Raw genomic sequence first — 18,868 nt, forward strand, 5'->3', positions numbered from 1 at the left:
ACTCTAGCCTCTCTCTCTGTATACCCTCGCCTCCATCTCTGCATACCCAGGACGTTCTTCTGTATAATCTAGCCTATCTGTATACAATTGCCTTTCTTTTGTACACATTAGACTCTCTGTATAAACTAGCCGGTCCTCTGTATACACTAGTCCGTCTGTATACACTAGCAAGTCTGTGTAACCAAGCCTTTCTCTCTGCATACCCTAGCCTCCATCTCTTGCATAAACCAGGACCTTCTTCTGTATAATCTAGCCTATCTGTATACACTAGCCTGTCTTTTGTACAGATTAGCCTCTCTGTGTAAACTAGCCGGTCTACTGTATACACTAGTCCATCTGTATACACTAGCAAGTCTGCATACTCCTTCCTCTCTGTGTAACCCAGCCTCGCTCTCTCTCTCTGTATACCCTAGCTTCCATCTCTGCATACCCAGGACGTTCTTCTGTATAATCTAGCCTATCTGTATAAACTAGCCTGTCTTTTGTACACATTAACCTCTCTGTATAAACTAGCCGGTACTCTGTATACACTAGTCCGTCTGTATACATTAGCAAGTCTGTGTAACCAAGCCTCTCTCTCTGCATACCCTAGCCTCCATCTCTTGCATAACTAGGACCTTCTTATGTATAATCTAGCCTATCTGTATACACTAGGCTGTCTTTTGTACACATTAGCCTCTCTGTATAAACTAGCCGGTCTACTGTATACACTAGTCCATCTGTATACAGTAGCAAGTCTGCATACTCCTTCCTCTCTGTGTATCACAGTCTCTCTCTCTGTATACCCTAGCCTCCATCTCTGCATACCCAGGACGTTCTTCTGTATAATCTAGCCTGTGTTTTGTACACTTTAGCCTCTCTGTATAAACTAGCCGGTCTTCTGCATACACGAGTCTCTCTGTATACCCTTGGATGTCTTTTGTATACACTAGCTGCTCTTTATACATTAGCTCTCTGTATACCCAAGCCTCTCTATACACTAGTCCGTCTGTATACACTAGCAAGTCTGCATACACCAGCCTCTCTGTGTAACCCAGCCTCTCTCTCTGCATACCCAAGATGTTCTTCTCTATAATCTAGCCTATTTGTATACACTAGCCTGTCTTTTGCACACATTAGCCTCCCTATATAAACTAGCCGGTCTTCTGTATACACTAGTCCGTCTGTATACACTCTAGCCTCCATCTCTGCATACCCAGGACGTTCTTCTGTATAATCTAGCTTATCTGTATACACTAGTGTATACAGACAGACTAGTGTATACAGCGGACCGACTAATGTGTACAAAAGACAGGCTAATGTATACAGATAGGCTAGATTATACAGAAGAACGTCCTGGGTATGCAGAGCGCTCAGCTTCAAGGTATGGCCAACGTGAGTAATATGAGGGACACTCCTCACCCCCGCCCCCACCTACCAGATCTGAGTTTCATCCCCTTGCCCTCTCTGCCCCGGTCATCTGGTGGCAGTTTTATGCACTCCCTGGCCCCCACCCATTCATAATCCTTACCGACCTTTCTTTCCGCTGCTCACAGGAACACACTGAATGACTTGTCTAATTAACCAACTTGTACAAGACACCGCTATCCTCCTGTCTGACACCGGTCCCCCTTGGAGGCTTTACCCCTCACTGTTTGGGTGGTCCCTGCCTCTCCCTGGATGCTCCACATATACCACAACGACATTGTCAGAGGGGCACCACTTGACAGGACACGGGGCTTTCATTCAGGTGGCATCTCCCATTGGAGGAAGGGATGATGGCCCCAACCCCTTGGCAGCAGGTTCTTTCATGTACAGACCAGGGCGGCTCATCTTCCCTTCTGGAGTCTTGACCTTAGATGGGGGAGTTGCACTTTGGGGGGTCTGAGTGATACCTAATGCGCTGTACTGGAAGGGCTTGACATTCCCGCATATGTGTCCCCTCCCCCTGGATGCGCCCCTTGTCCCCCCCTCTGACTCCCACCTACTCTTTGCTGACATTGCCTTCTGCAGCTTTCGGGGACCCTGGATGACTTATTTATTGAGCCTATTGGTACGAGACACTGCTTCCCTCCAGGGTGACTCTGGACCCCCTGGAGGATTTACCCCTTACTGTTTGGGCGGTCCCAGCCTCCCTCTGGATGCTCTACACAGCCCCCGATGGCGATGCAGGAGAGACACTAATTGGTGGGCCCCAGGACTGCTGCTCGGGTGAAGTCTCCCGTTGGATGGAGGGATGGTGGCCCCAGCCCCTTGCCTGCCGGATTTTCCATGCACCGACCAGGGCTGCTCCTCTTTCATCTTGATGTGGTGACCATGGAGGGGAGGAGTTGAAATTTATGGGGTCCGGGTGTTTGCTGGTGGGAGTGCGCTAAAGGACTTGACATTTCTGCATGTTTGTCCCCTCTCCCCTGTTTCCCCCCTCCCTTCCCCCCCTTCCCACCTTTCCCTTCCCTCCTTTCCCTCCCCCTTTCCCCCCTTCCACTCCCCCTTTCCCCCCTTCCCTGCCCCTTTTCCCCCCGGGCCGTGGACGGGGGAGAGGGGGGTAAGGAGAGGACAATCTGCCAAAGGGAGAAATGCATTTGTCCGGGGACTGCATGTACTTTAGGGGTATGGGACGGGGGGTGGTGGATCCCATTCTGTGATGCCTTTTCTGTTGTGACGGGCTCCCTCGTGCATGCCTATGTTTAGGGCGAGCCGAGGAGACCCCTCAGTGCTGACAGTTATATGCTCTACCTCTGTTTTGGTTATACTATTGTTTTTTGTTTCTTTGATGTTACTGATTGTCTTTTATTTGCATACCGGTATCAGACGTGACATTTACCACTGCCGGGACTGGGGGGACTAGGATTCGGGGGCTCCCTCTCCGACCTGTCTACCCAATAACCCAAGTAGGACAGCGCTTTAAACCCAGTGTACATCTGGTAAGCGCTATAGCATAATTGTGCTGTTTTAGTATACCCTTCCTGTACTGTTGAGTGCGGACAACCCTTAATTTCCCTCTCCCCCTGGGGTTGAGGTGCCCGGCCTCTTTTTCCCTTTACCTTTCCTTCCATTTGCCCTTCCTTTCTCCCCCTTAGTTCCCGCCATGCATTACCTACCCAAAACCTACCTAAAACCTACCTTGGTTCAACTTTCTTTGCTTTTCTCTGATGTCCCCCTCCCCCTCCCCGAGGAGCGATGGCAGACTCAGTCAAGGTCACCTCTCTAAACGTTAAGGGACTGAACTCCCCTGAAAAATGGTGGATCCTCCTGTGAGAACTGAACACATCCTGTACTGATGTGGCCTTTATACAAGAAACACATTTTAAAAATACTAGCCTCCCCTTTCTATGGTCGAGATCCTTCCCTAAGGTCTACCACTCTACTAACCCCTCCTCTCCATTCTGATCTCTAGCAGGCTCCCCTGGGTTCTCCAGGATTCTCTGGTGGACCCTGGGGGCCAATATCTTTGTCTTAGGGGCCACATTGGAGAGCGCCTTTTTACATTTGCCACTGTGTACGCTCCCAATGATCACCAAGACATGTTCCTCAGAACTACCCTGCACAGATTATGTGACTTTCGGGAGGGCCAATTGATATTAGGTGGGGACTTTAATGTCCCCTTTCGCCATCGGTTGACACTTCTGCCTCTTGCTCCTCGCTCCCTACCCCTCACCTAGGTCTCTATTCTGGCACCTTAATGAGAGCCTCCTCCAGATACCGGAAGTTTTAGCAGATGTGACCAGGGAATTGGACCTTTATTTCCAAGAAAACTAAAGCAGGACTGTGACCCGGGGATAATTTGGGAGGCTCACAAGTCAGTACTCCGCAGGGTACTTATCAGGCACGGGGCGCGCATCAAACGAACACGGAAGGAACAGCTTGCTAATCTGTTTCATGAACTTGCCTCTGTGTAAGCGAAACATAAACATACCCCCTTACGGACCTTAGAGATTGAATTGGGGACACTCCATACCCATATTGCTGTCCTACTCCATTATAAAGCGAAAGCGGCACTCCAGTTTTGTCGTAAACTGACGTAGGAATCAGAGGACACATGCAGAAAAATCTTAGCCAGGTCGGTAAAGGAGTTGAAATTTGGCTCTTACATACCACAGTTGATAGATGAGAATGGCCAGAGGGCCTCTACCCCAACCCAAATAGTCGAAGTCTTTGAAAAATGTTGCTCTGATCTCTACAACCTGCTCGATTCAGGGTCTGGACAGGACAATATAGACAGATATGTAACCGGTTCTGGTCTACCAACCCTCTCATCGGAATCACGGGAGTACTTGGAGGACCCGATCACACTGGAAGAAGTCCAGACGGCCGTGGGACCTCCGAAGGTGGGTAAGGCTCCGGGCCCTGACGGATATACCGCACAATACTTTAAGACCTTCCTCCCTATTCTCGGCCTGCGCTTGGTGAATTTATTTTCCTGAGGATACCCTTAGAGCCCACATCTCGTTGATAACTAAGGAGGGCAAGGACCCAGGCCTATGTGGGAGCTACAGACCCATTTCCCTCCAAAATTCGGTCCTAAAACTATTCTCTAACTCCTCGCCACGTGATTGGCACATCACTTGTAGTCCCTTATACATATTGACCAGTTAGGTTTTATTCCCACCAGGGAAGATAGGGACAACACCACTAAGGTGCTTACCCTGATCCATAAAGCAAAGTCATCTGGGACCCCTTGTCTTTTCATGAGTACTGATGCCGAGAAGGCTTTTGATCGGGTCAAATGGACATTAATGTTCTCGGTCCTTCGCCATATAGGTCTGAGTGAACGGATGCTGGCATGGATAAGTAAGATATACTCACGTACTTACATTCCACCGGACATCGCGCGTACGTTTATGTTGAACTTCCCCCCACCCCTTGTCACTAAGATCCGCAGTTTGCTTCACGGGTGGCATTCTGGCCTCCATTCCTGGTTCAGCAGATGCAATCTCATTAAAATGAACATACTCCCTAAATTTACTTATCTTTTCCAAGCTCTCCCGATCCAGATTCCAGTCCTGTTTTTTAAGCAAGCTCAATCCTTGCTCACTCAATTTAACTGGGCCCACAAAAATCCCAGACTTAAGCGGTCACAGCTGACATTGTCTAAACAACAGGGAGGGTTTGTTCTCCCTAACTTGCGACGCTACTACCTGGCCTCCCATCTGGGGCATGTATTGGACTGGAATCGAAACAAACTTTCTAAGCTCACTCCCGAATTCCGCTAAGAAGCGCCATGTGGTGCTATAAGTATTCCCCCACAGAATTTATGTCACATCCCACTATAGGGGCTTAGTTGAAAGTCAGTCACCTGATCGCTACCCAAAACACACTCACGTCTTTGACTTCCCCCCTATTCCCTATACGTGGCCATCCAACCTTTGAACTGGGGACCCACTTAGAAATTCCAACCTAGACAATGCGTCTAAATTCGTCATTGATGGAAAATGGCCTTCTTTCTCAACCCTAACAGATCCGACAGGGCTTTTCCAACTGCCTTTTTGGAGAGCGGCGCAACGACATCATTTTCTCCATTCCATCCCCAATCCTCAAACGTTCGCGGGCCTCAGTCGGAGTTTGAGACTCTATGCAGGAGCGAAGGCCCTTTGGCCCACATTCTCTCTCAAACAGATTACCCACACTTAACCTGTCTGTCCAACTGGGAAAAGGACCTTAATTGCTAATTTTCCCCAGCACAGAGACAACGCATTATCACTTTGGCTCTCAAAATGTCGCTGTGCACGAAGATACAGGAGACGAATTTTAAACTTCTCACCAGGTGGTATTTGACACCATCAAAGCTGCAGAAATGTTTCTCCTCTTCCTCGAACATATGCTGGAGGTGTGGAGAAGAAGAGGGCACGTTGCTGCACATTTTTTGGTCCTGCCTCAGCTTGGTGGACTTCTGGACAGAGATCCGATGCATAACACAAAAATTCACAGACTTCTCCATCCAGGAAGAGGCTGCATTCTTTCTCTTGCACCATTCACAGATTCCCATTAAAGTGGAGGGCCGGTTATAAAAAAAAAAAAAAAAAAAAAAAAAGTCAGCAGCTGCAAACACTGCAGCTGCTGACTTAATAAACACACTCACCTGTCCAGGGCGCCCGCGATGTCGGCTGCCCGAGGCCGACCCGTCCCTCGGCTCTCGGGTCCCGGCGCCGCCATCCCTTGTAAGGGAAACAGGCAGCGGAGCCTTATGGCTTCACTGCCCGTTTCCTACTGCGCATGCGCGAGTCCCGCAGCTACTGCGCATGCGCGAGTCCCACAGCGCTTTCTGAATGGGACGCGCTGTGTTCTGGAACACACAGTTCCCAGAACACAGCGCGACTCATTACCCAGAAGACGCCGCGACGAAGACAGAAGACAGAAGATCTCCGCGGAGGAGGAAGAGGAAGATTAGGAGAAAGTGCCTAGCAACAGGCATTTCTGGTAAGTAAAAAAAAAAATTTTTTTTCATTTTTTTTTTTTTTAGATTTTTTGTAATTTTTAACATTTTTTTGTTTTTCAGGGTGGCCCTCCCCTTTAAGAAGTACAAAAAAATCTATTTTACGGCATGTGATAAATGCGGCGAAATCCTGCATCCCTCTCTATTGGAAAAAATGTTCCCCCCCTTTCATTACCCACTGGCTTAGGAAAATAGAGGACATTAAAAAAAATGGAGGACTTGATCCTCACATCACAAGGTATACAAGAATTTTTTAAAAAAACCTGAGACATCTGGAATACCTTTATATTCTTGCTGGAAGGATGTCGCCTGCTATCGCCTTAGTGCTCTGAGCTTTCCTTGACTGGCCCCTTGGACAGTGGCTGCCATCGTGTCTCGTCCCCTCTTCTCCTTTTCTGATCTTTCAACCCTTCTCTTTTCTGCCTACCTCCCCTATCTCTCACCCCCTCCACCCCCTCTCTCTTTTGGAAATAGTGGAAAATTGGGAATGACGGCCCCACACCCCCCTCTGGATGGATTATGCCGGAGGGACCTGGGGGTTTGTGTGACCCTGGATCTTGGTACAGTACTTTATCCATGCCTCGAATCATTGTGATTGATGGAAGGCAGACTCACAGTTGCGAATATACCTGTATCAAGTATTGTTCAGCTGCTTTTTGCTCTGTATTTCTCTGTTGCATTATGTACTCGGGGGACCGTCTTCCCCTATTTGGAGAAAAAATTATATTTGAAAAAAAAAAAGAAGCCTACGACACCTGGTATTCCCAGGCGGTTTCCCATACAGGCATTAACCAGGCCTGCTGGTCTGCTTAGCCTCCAAGATCAGACGAGATGGAACAGATTCAGGGTGATGTGGCCGTAGCCGATATCTTCAGGCACTCTCAACTCTCTTGACAAGCACCAAGATGGTCACCTTGGAAACAAGCGGAAAAAAATAGGTCAATGGCCACAACATAAAAAGATGCCTACGGCATCTGGAAATCCCAGGCGGTCTCCCATCCAGGTACTAAACTGGTCCCAACCCTGCTTAGCCTCTGAGATCAGATGAGATTGGGCTCTTTTAGGGTGGTGTGGCCGTAGGAGATTTCTTCAGGCACTCTCAACCTTGACTAACGCCAATATGGTCACCTTGGGAAACAAACAAAAAAATCAAGTCAACGCCAACAACATGAGAAGAAGTCTACAGCACCTAGTATTCCCAGGTGGTCTCCCATCCAGGTATTAACAAGGCCCGACCCTGTTTAGTCTCTGAGATCAGATGAGATCTGTTGCTTTCAGGGTTATGTGGCCATAGGCGAGCTCTTCAAGCACTCTCAACCCTCTTGACAAACACCAAGATGGTCACCTTGGTAAACAAACAAAAAAAAAAAAACAAGTCAACGCCAACAACATAAAAATAAGCCTTCAGCACCTAGTATTCCCAGGTGGTCTCCAATCCAGGTACTAGCAAGGCCCGACCCTGTTTAGCCTCTGAGATCAGAGGAGATCGGGCGCTTTCAGGCTTATGTGCCCATAGGCAATCTCTTTGGGCACTCTCAACCCTCTTGACAAATGCCAAGATAGTCACCTTGGGAAACAAGCGAAAAAAAAACAGGTCAATGTCAACAACATAAAAAGAAGACTACGGCACCTGGTATTCCAAAGCCATCTCCCATCCAGGGACTAACTAGGCCCAACCCTTCTTAGCCTCAGAGATGCGAAGAGATAGGGCTCTTTCAGGGTGATGCTGCTGTAAGCGAACTCTTTGGGCACTCTCAACCCTCTTGACAAATGCCAAGATGGTCACCTTGGGAAACAAGCGAAAAAAAAACAAAACGAATCAAGGCCAACAACATAAAAAGAAGCCTACAATAACTGGTATTCCCAGGTGGTCTCCCATCCAGGTACTAACCAGGCCTGACTCTTCTTAGCCTCCAAGATCAGATGAGATTGGGTGCTTTCAGAGTGCTCGGACTCTTTCCCCATCACTAATGGGACGAGGCAGGGGTGTACTCTGTCTCCCCTAATTTTTATTCTGACACTGGAACCACTTATGTGTTACGTTCGGAATGACCCGAATATTACTGGCATATCCAAACCCTCGGCACACCACAAAATTGCGGCATGCGCTGACGATCTAATTTTTTTCGTCTCCAATCCACACATTTCGCTTCCCAATATACTCGCGGCTCTCCAGCGATACGGCAGCCTATCAAACTATAAAATCAATTGCACCGTCGGCTGTATTGAATATATCGGTCCCGGATGGTGAGGCCAGGAGGCTACGCTCCGCTTTTCCATTCTACTGAGCTGAAAAATCTATACGTTACCTGGGCGTTGACATCGCAGCGGATTTGGCGCAATTGTACCCGCTTAATTTTGTCCCTCTCCTGAATAGACTGAAATCTGATTTGGGAAACTGGCATGCTTTAACACTGACCCGGTTCGGGCGCTGTAATGCATTCAAAATGACGGCCCTCCCGCGGATCTTATACTTGTTTCAGACATTACCGATCCGGTTACCCCCAATTTTTTTCAGACAACTGCAGCTGCTGCTCCGGGACTTTATTTGGGCACGCAAACCGCCCAGAGCCCGTTTGCAATTGCTTGCCAGACCAAAGGACAAGGGGGGTCTGGGTCTCCCAGATCTGAGACAATACAACAGAGCGACTCTGCTAGCGAGAGTCGTTGATTGGCATTGTAATGGCCCACACAAGCAGTGGGTGGAGATGGAGATTGAGGATGGATCCATTCCCCTATTGACCTCCCCGTGGCTCCTGTCCTCCCTACCAAAAGACCTCAGAGATCACCACGTAGTGGGAGCTACGTTGGCTGTTGTGCGGAGGTTGTTCCGCTGCACACACATTGCTCCCCTGCCGTCACCAATGACTCCGGTTATAGGTAATCCAGACTTCCCACCGGGATTTACCAACAATAAACTGCGACAGTTGACAGTGGTGGGGAAACAGCGTCTGGGAGAGGTGTGGCCCTCGGGAGGGCTCCCGACCACGCAAACTGTCGCCGAGCTTTCTGACCCTCCGCTTGAATTGTTTAATGCTTATCAACTTCGTCACTTTCTTCTGGCCATACAAAGGGCCCCCTACACTCCTAGAGACCTGACGCCCTATGAGTCATCTGTCACAAAAAGGAACCTGTGCGACACACCCTCTCCCTCCTGTACAACATATTAAGTAGTCAGGAGGAAGAGTCGACCCCACCATTTATCCACAAATGGGAGATTGCATTTGGCAACACATTTACCCCACAACAGATAGGGAAGATCCTGACATTAGTACATAAAGCTTCCATCGCAAACCAATATCAAGAATCAGGATACAAGATAGTCTCACGCTGGTATAGAGTCCCATACCTTCTGAATAAAATGAATAGATCGATCCCGGATGTTTGTTGGAGGTGCAATTCAGATACGGGGACCATGGGACACATTTTCTGGGCATGCCCGGCCTTGAGGAACTTTTGGGTGGAGGTGACCGGGACGATAAAAACTCTCAGAAATGTAGATATCGCAGACAACCCAGCAGCGTGCCTTCTACACTTGACCGAACAGCCTGTTCGAAAATACAAAAAAACCCTCACGATGCAACTCCTGAACGCCGCCCGGGTCTGCTTTCCCACACTGTGGAGGCAGCCTCAGCCCCCATCCAAGGTGCTGTGGTATTCCAAAGTCAATCATATTCTCCGGATGGAAGAATTGACCGCCACCCTTCACAACACTGAAGAGGCATTTAGTGTTACATGGAGGCCCTGGAGGTATTTTACTGGTACTTGAGACTACATTCGGGAGGTGAGCAGCGCCCCTGTCCCAGAAAACGACTGAACATTTAACGTTTACCTACGTAGGCCATGTCTGCCCTGGGTGGCATTCCCCCCCCCCTCATTTTTTGTCTTTATTTTTCTATTTTTCCCCGCCGCCATCCCCCCCCTCCTCTCTCTCCGTCTTTGCACTCTCTTCTTCCCCCGTCCTCCCTTTTGACTATGCCTTGTCTCCTTACTAGCCTTTGGGACCCAGAAGAACCCCAGGGTTCTGGACACGACCGGCTCATATTTTACTCTGGTTCACGTAGGTCATGATAAGCTGGCTCGCTGTGGTCCCAGTTGTTCTCCATGATTACATTTGTCCGAACGGAGCTGCATTAGTTATACTGGACTACATGTCGGAGGTGGGGTTTCTCTCTTTTCTGCATGAAACTCTAGGACTCCCCTCTGAGAACCCAGAGTTATTTGGCTGCCTATTTTTTGTTACCATGTAATTGTGACCCTGGGTCATGCTGTATGGTTGACTGTTACATTTGTGTTGTTCTACTTGTACTTAGTAAAAGAATAAAACAAAAAATAAAAAATAAGTCAATGCCAACAACTTAAAAAAAAAGCCTATGGCATCGAGAAATCTCAGGCGGTCTCCCATCCACGTACTAACCAGGTCCCAAACCTGCTTAGCCTCTGAGATCAAATGAGATTTGGCTCTTTCAGGGTGATGCAGCCATAGTAGATTTTTTCAGGCACGCTCAACCCTCTTGACAAACGCCAAGATGGTCACCTTGGGAAACAAACAAAAAAAACAAGTCAATGCCAACAACATAAAAAGAAGCCTACCGCACCTAGTATTTCCACGCGGTCTCCCATCCAGGTATTAACAAGGCGCGTCCCTTTCTAGCCTCTGAGATCAGCGGAGATTGGGCGCTTTCAGGGTGATGTGTCCATAGGCAATCTCTTTGGGCACTCTCATCCCTCTTGAAAAACCCTGGGAAACAAGCGAAAAAAAACAGGTCAACGCCAACAACATAAAAAGAAGAATACGGCACCTGGTATTCCAAGGCCGTCTCCCATTCAAGTACTAACTAGGCCCAACCCTTCTTAGCCTCTGAGATCAGAAGAGATAGGGTGCTTTCAGGGTGATGTGGCTGTAAGCGATCTCTTTAGGCACTCTCAACCCTCTTGACAAATGGCAAGATGATCACTTTGGGAAACAAGCGAAAAAAACAGGTCAACACCAACAACATAAAAAGAAGCCTGCGGCATCTGGAAAACCCAGGCGGTCTCCCATCCAGGTACAAACCAGGCCCAACCCTGCTTAGCCTCTGAGACCAAGCGAGATTGGGCGCTTTCAGGTTGTTGTGCTCGTAGGCAATTTCTTTGTGCACTCTCAACCCTCTTGACACATGCCAAGATGGTCACCTTGGGAAACAAGGGAAAATAAAACAGGTCAACGCCGACAACATAATGAGAAGCCTATGGCACCTGGTATTCCCAAGCTGTCTCCCATCCAGGAACTAACCAGGCCCATCGCTGCTTAGCCTTCGAGATCAGATGAGATTGGGCTCTTTCAGGGTGATTTGGCCGTAGGCACTCTCTTTGGGCACTCTGAAGCCTCTTGACAAAGGCCAAGATGGTCACCTTGGGAAACAAGCTAAAAAAAACAGGTCAAAGCCAACAACATAAAAAGAAGCCTACGGCATCCAGTATTCCCAGGCGATCTCCCAATCAAGACACTAACCAGACCAGATCCTTCTATGGCACCTGGTCTTCCCAGGCAGTCTACCATCCAGGTACTAACCAGGCCTGACGCTGCTTAGCCTCTGAAATCAGACGAGATCGGGTGCTTTCAGGTTGATGTGGCCGTAAGCGTTCTCTTCAAGACACGCCCAACCCTCTTGACAAACGGCAAGATGGTCGCCTTGAGAAACAAGCAAAAAAAACAGGTCAAAGCCAACAACATAAAAAGAAGCCTATGGGCTTACAGTGGACCCTAAAAGATGGGACCCACTAGCTCTGTCATGGTTCGGACGCTGTAATGTGTTGAAGATGAACGCGTTGCCACGACTTCTGTATCTACTACAAGCCTTACCTATCAAAATACCCCAGACTTTCTTTCATGCGGTTCGCTCAATCTTTATCAAGTTCCTCTGGCGTGGAAAACATATGCGTATTGGTAGGGCAATGCTATTGCGACCGAAATTGCGGGGAGGTATTGGCTTCCCGGACCCTGCTCTTTATTACACAGCGACGCACATGACACCGGTGTTGACTGGTACCGGTGTTGACTGGTGCCGGTGTTCTGCCATATACTGTCCGGCCATGATATAGTGTCTGCGCCGTACTGCGCATGCGCAGTACGGAGCAGACGAAGCTTCGGAGATTTTCATGCGCGGTGAGTGGAGGTGGTAGCCCCACCATCCAAGTGGACATAGGGTTGTGAATATTAGAGGGCCCCTCGCAGGCGAGCTTAGCTCGCCACGCTTCGGGCTTGGCCTCGCTGCGCATGCGCAGTACACAGCGGACACTATCCGATGGGGGACCATATGTGATAAGACACCGGCATGGGGAACTGAAGCTATGGGTCAAGCTAGAGCAGGAGATGGTGCGGGTTCCACTGGCTGGTCTGCCTTGGGCGGGGAGGCCATTGGAGCCCTGTGTGACTACTCACCCGTTAATTGGCCCCTCGCTCGCCGAGATGGATAGTTTTTTTCACCTTTCCCACCTGACTAACTTCCCTTCTCCTATGACCCCAATTATTGGACATCCTAGATTCCCTCCGGGCCTGTCTGACCAGGCCTTTACCAGGCAAGCCCCGAAAGGGCTTCTGAGAGAAGCCCTATTTCTTGGACCCACGGGCTTGATTCCCATGGGGACCATACTGCTAGAGCAAGTACCTGTTGCATTGGATATATATATATATATTGGACCTATATGTTTCAGGGTGGCCTGCATAAAGTGCCAGGCCACCCTGTCAAAGGCCTTCTCCACGTCCGTTGACAACATAAGCAAGGGCCTTCCCTGTACATGCGCCGCATGGATTAAATTGAGGACTCGGGCCGTATTGTCTCTAGCTTCCGACTTATTTTTATTTTTTTGCTTGTTTCCCAAGGTGACCATCTTGGCGTTTGTCAAGAGGGTTGAAAGTGCCTGAAGAGATTGCCTACAGGCACATCACCCTGAAAGCACCCGATCACGTTTGATGTTGGAAGCTAAGAAGAGTCAGGCCTTCTTAGTACCTGGAGGGGAGACCGCCTGGGAATACCAGGTGTCGTAGACTTCTTTTTATGTTGTTGGCGTTGACCTGTTTTTTTTCCGCTTGTTTCCCAAAGTGACCATCTTGGTGTTTGTCAAGAGGGTTGAGAGTGCCTGAAGAGATTGCCTATGGCCACATCACTCTGAAAGCACCCAATCTCGTCTGACCTTGGAGGCTAAGAAGAGTCGGGCCTGGTTAGTACCTGGATGGGAGACCACCTGGGAATACCAGTTATTGTAGGCTTCTTTTTATGTTGTTGGCGTTGATTCGTTTTTTTTTTTTTGCTTGTTTCCCAAGGTGACCATCTTGGCATTTGTCAAGAGGGATGAGAGTGCCCAAAGAGATCGCTTACAGCAGCATCACCCTGAAAGAGCCCTATCTCTTCTCTTCTCTGAGGCTAAGAAGGGTTGGGCCTAGTTAGTACCTGGATGGGAGATGGCGTTGGAATACCAGGTGCCGTATTCTTCTTTTTATGTTGTTGACATTGACCTGTTTTTTTTCGCTTGTATCTCAAGGTGACTATCTTGGCATTTGTCAAGAGGGTTGAGAATGCCCAAAGAGATTGCCTATGGGCACATAACCCTGAAAGCGCCCGATCTCCTCTGATCTCAGAAGCTAAACAGGGTTGGGCCTTGCTAGTACCTGGATTGGAGACCACCTGGGAATACTAGGTGCTGTAGGCTTCTTTTTATGTTGTTGGCCTTGACCTGTTTTTTTTTTCACTTGTTTCCCAAGGTGACCATCTTGGCGTTTGTCAAGAGGGTTGAGAGTACCCAAAGAGATCACCTACGGCCCCATCACCCTGAAAGCGCCCAATCTCGTCTGATCTCGGATGCTAAACAGTGTCGGGCCTGGTTAGTACCTGGATGGGAGACCGCCTGGAAATACCAGATGCCATAGGCTTTTTTTTTTTTTTTTTTTTTTTATTTAGTAGTATGCGACATACAATGCAAAGGCAACTTCACAGAATGTGTGATACAAATAGTTACAAACAAACGATCATATTGCATGGATATCAGAGCCAATGGTAAGAAGTCCGAGGAGAATAGCACGTGTACAGCTTTGCGGTCATATCAAGATGAGATTAAAGCTCCATCTCGTTGGGATCCTCTACCACTTAAAATATTATTGATACTAGCCCTGCTACCTTCGAAGAGTTTAGATATCCATAGATAGAGGAAGAGTATTGTGTAGTAGTCAAATGGGGTCGGAACATACCATTTTCTTTTCCCTTTTTTGAGTTAAGAAGGGAAATAGTAGAACTGAAAGGAGGGAGAAGGGGAAAGAGAAGATTGGGGAAGGAAATGGCAGAAAAGGAAAAGAAGGGGTAAGGGGGTGTCGTGGGTAGAGTGGATAGGATGGGGTCCCCTCCCAGGGAGCAAGAGACGCCCTCGGCTCACCAGCTCATCAGCTGTCCAACGTTTGTAACAGCGATCTCCAACGATCACCATGAGCTTACTATGTCTCGCGGAGGTATTCTTCCGAAAAGCGAAACTGGGTCCAGTAGAACCATCTGTTCCCATGCTCCTCCGTTTTATCCCTCATTGTGGCAGTCAGGTCTTCCATTCGTTCAATATCATTAACCCTTGCGAACCACTGGGTCACCATTGGAGCAGATTGCTCTTTCCACTGACTTGGGATGCAGGCCCTAGCTGCCTTGAGGAGATGTTTAAGTAAGGACTTATGATAACGCTTTATCGACATAGGAGTTAGATTGAGAAGAACTGCTGCGGGATCATTGGCTAAGGAAATGTCTGTGAACTTGTGGATGAGTCTCAGGACAGGCTGCCCGAATGTTTGTAATTTAGGGCATTCCCAGAAAATGTGGAGAATGGTGCCAGCCTGTTGCCCACAGCGACAGCAGCGGTCAGATTGACCGGGGAATATTTTGGCCAACACCACCGGTGTACGATACCAGCATGTGATCAGCTTATATGAGATCTCCTGATATTTACTGCAGAGTGACGACTTATGGGCGAAAAAGAGTATTCTGTCCTTCTGTGGTTTGGAGAATGTAGTTTGTAAGTCCCTTTTCCATTTAGCTAGGAAGGGTGGATCCGTGGAGGATTGTGCATCTGTCAGGACTAGGTAGGACCTAGAGAGGGAACCATGAATTGGGCCATCATCCAGGCAAAGTTCCTTGAAGGGGTGGAATTGTCTAGAGAAGAACGAATGGTTAGGTAGTGATCCGAGGAAATGAATTAGCTGTCTAGCTCTCCAGCTATCCAATGCAACAGGTACTTGCGTTAGCAGTATGGTTCCCATGGGAATCAAGCCCGTGGGTCCAAGAAATAGGGCTGCTCTCAGAAGCCCTTTCGGGGCTTGCCTGGTAAAGGCCTGGTCAGACAGGCCCGGAGGGAATCTAGGATGTCCAATAATTGGGGTCATAGGAGAAGGGAAGTTAGTCAGGTGGGAAAGGTAAAAAAAACTATCCATCTCGGCGAGCGAGGGGCCAATTAATGGGTGAGTAGTCACACAGGGCTCCAATGGCCTCCCCGCCCAAGGCAGACCAGCCAGTGGAACCCGCGCCATCTCCTGCTCTAGCTTGACCCATAGCTTCAGTTCCCCATGCCGGTGTCTTATCACATATGGTCCCCCATCGGATAGTGTCCGCTGTGTACTGCGCATGCGCAGTACACAGCAACACAGATTCCAAAAATTGCGAGCATGAACGGCACCTGCGCACTGAGTACAGGTTCTATCCCCACTATCCAAGTGGACATAGAGTAAGAATATAAAAGAGCCGAGCGCAGCGAAGCCAAGCCCGAAGCGTGGCGAGCGAAGCTCGCCTGCGAGGGGCCCTCTAACCACTTTCAGACCGGACCAATTTGCTGGTCAAAGACCAGACCACTTTTTGCGATTCGGCACTGCGTCGCTTTAACTGACAATTGCGCGGTCGTGCGACGTGGCTCTCAAACAAAATTAACGTCCTTTTTTTCCCACAAATAGAGCTTTCTTTTGGTGGTATTTGATCACCCCTGCGGTTTTTATTTTTTGCGCTATAAACAAAAATAGAGCGACAATTTTGAAAAAAACGCATTATTTTTTTACCTTTTGTTATAATAAATATCCCCCAAAAATATATAAAAAAACATTTTTTTCCCTCAATTTAGGCCAATACGTATTCGTCTACATATTTTTGGTAAAAAAAATCGCAATAAGCGATTATTGATTGGTTTGCGCAAAAGTTATAGCGTTTACAAAATAGGGATAGTTTTATAGCATTTTTATTAATAATTTTTAATTATTTTATTTTTACTAGTAATGGCGGCGATCTGCGATTTTTATTGTGACTGCGACATTGTCGGGGACCCATCGGACATTTTTGACACATTTTTGGGACCATTGTCATTTATACAGTAATCACTGCTATATAAATGCAGTGATTCCTGTGTAAATTACACTGGCAGTGAAAGGGTTAACCAGTGGGTGGCAGTGTAGGGGTTAAGTGTTCCTAGGGGAGTGTTACTAACTGTGGGGGGGTTGGGCTTTCATTTAGTGTACACTGATCTCTGCTCCAATCACATGGAGCAGAGATCAGCGTCACTAGTTGCTAGGCAGAATGAGAAAATGTTGTTTATACAGCATTTCCTCACTTCCGCGGCTCCGTGAGACGATCGCGGGGATGCCCGCGGCGATCGAGTCCGCGGGTCCCGCGACCGGACTCACGGGGGTCCCGACCAGCGCGGGAGCGCGCCGCCGGCGGCGCGCTCCCGATGGCACGGCGGCAACGAATATTGGACGTACATGTACGCCAATATGCCTGCCCGTGCCATGCTGTCGACGCACATCGTCGTGCGCTGGTCGGGAAGTGGCTAATATTCACAACCCTATGTCCGCTTGGATGGTGGGGCTACCACCTCCACTCACCGCGCAGGAGCCGTTCAGCTTCGGAGTACACAGCGGACACTATATCATGGCCGGACAGTATATGGCAGAACACCGGCACCAGTCAACCACCGGTGTCATGTGCCTCGCTGTGTAATATAGAGCAGGGTCCGGGAAGCCAATACCTCCCCGCAATTTCGGTCGCAATAGCATTGCCCTACCAATACGCATATGTTTTCCGCGCCAGAGGAACTTGATAAAGATTGAGCGAACCGAATGAAAGAAAGTCTGGGGTATTTTGATAGGTAAGGCTTGTAGTAGATACAGAAGTCGTGGCAACGCGTTCATCTTCAACACATTACAGCGTCCGAAACATGACAGAGCTAGTGGGTCCCATCTTTTAAGGTCCGCTGTAAGCCCATAGGCTTCCTTTTATGTTGTTGGCTTTGTCTGTTGTTCTCAAGGCGACCATCTTGGCGTTTGTCAAGAGGGTTAGGCGTGTCTTGAAGAGAACGCTTACGGCCACATCAACCTGAAAGCACCCGATCTCGTCTGATTTCAGAGGCTAAGCAGCGTCAGGCCTGGTTAGTACCTGGATGGGAGACTGCCTGGGAAGACCAGGTGCCATAGAAGGATCTGGTCTGGTTAGTGTCTTGATTGGGAGATCGCCTGGGAATACTGGATGCCATAGGCTTCTTTTTATGTTGTTGGCTTTGACCTGTTTTTTTTAGCTTGTTTCCCAAGGTGACCATCTTGGCCTTTGTCAAGAGGCTTCAGAGTGCCCAAAGAGAGTGCCTACAGCCAAATCACCCTGAAAGAGCCTAATCTCATCTGATCTCGGAGGCTAAGCAGCGATGGGCCTGGTTAGTACCTGGATGGGAGAAAGCTTGGGAATACCAGGTGCCGTAGGCTTCTCATTATGTTGTCGCGTTGACCTGTTTTTTTTCCCTTGTTTCCCAAGGTGACCATCTTGGCATGTGTCAAGAGGGTTGAGAGTGCACAAAGAAATTGCCTATGGGCACAACACCCTGAAAGCGCCCAATCTCGTTTGGTCTCAGAGGCTAAGCAGGGTTGGGCCTGGTTTGTACCTGGATGGGAGACCGCCTGGGTTTTCCAGATGCCGCAGGCTTCTTTTTATGTTGTTGGTGTTGACCTGTTTTTTTCGCTTGTTTCCCAAAGGGATCATCTTGGCATTTGTCAAGAGGGTTGAGAGTGCCTAAAGAGATCGCTTACAGCCACATCACCCTGAAAGCACCCTATCTCTTCTGATCTCAGAGGCTAAGAAGGGTTGGGCCTAGTTAGTACTTGAATGGGAGACGGCCTTGGAATACCAGGTGCCGTATTCTTCTTTTTATGTTGTTGGCGTTGACCTGTTTTTTTTCGCTTGTTTCCCAGGGTGACTATCTTGGCATTTTTCAAGAGGGATGAGAGTGCCCAAAGAGATTGCCTATGGGCACATCCCCCTGAAAGCGCCCAATCTCTGCTGATCTCAGAGGCTAGAAAGGGTCGCGCCTTGTTAATACCTGGATGGGAGACCGCCTGGAAATACTAGGTGCGGTAGGCTTCTTTTTATGTTGTTGGTGTTGACTTGTTTTTTTTGTTTGTTTCCTAAGGTGACC

At 48.6% G+C, this 18,868-nt stretch overlaps 7 pseudogenes; 4 read left to right on the forward strand and 3 right to left on the reverse strand.

The window, feature by feature from the left end:
* Nucleotides 1-7,374: 7,374 nt before the first annotated feature.
* LOC143949893 (5S ribosomal RNA) lies at nt 7,375-7,494 on the reverse strand (annotated as a pseudogene).
* A 95-nt stretch (nt 7,495-7,589) lies between these two features.
* Nucleotides 7,590-7,708, reverse strand: LOC143949468 (5S ribosomal RNA; annotated as a pseudogene).
* Nucleotides 7,709-11,638: 3,930 nt separating this feature from the next.
* Nucleotides 11,639-11,757, reverse strand: LOC143949647 (5S ribosomal RNA; annotated as a pseudogene).
* Nucleotides 11,758-13,545: 1,788 nt separating this feature from the next.
* On the forward strand, nt 13,546-13,664 carry LOC143946579 (5S ribosomal RNA; annotated as a pseudogene).
* Nucleotides 13,665-13,985: 321 nt separating this feature from the next.
* On the forward strand, nt 13,986-14,104 carry LOC143948746 (5S ribosomal RNA; annotated as a pseudogene).
* A 101-nt stretch (nt 14,105-14,205) lies between these two features.
* On the forward strand, nt 14,206-14,324 carry LOC143949208 (5S ribosomal RNA; annotated as a pseudogene).
* Nucleotides 14,325-18,042: 3,718 nt separating this feature from the next.
* Nucleotides 18,043-18,161, forward strand: LOC143949913 (5S ribosomal RNA; annotated as a pseudogene).
* The last annotated feature ends 707 nt before the right edge of the window (nt 18,162-18,868 follow it).

Source organism: Lithobates pipiens, unplaced genomic scaffold (assembly GCF_037356315.1).
Source record: "Lithobates pipiens isolate NorthernLeopardFrog02 unplaced genomic scaffold, aLitPip1_a1.2 Scaffold_30, whole genome shotgun sequence".
Taxonomy (NCBI): domain Eukaryota; kingdom Metazoa; phylum Chordata; class Amphibia; order Anura; family Ranidae; genus Lithobates; species Lithobates pipiens.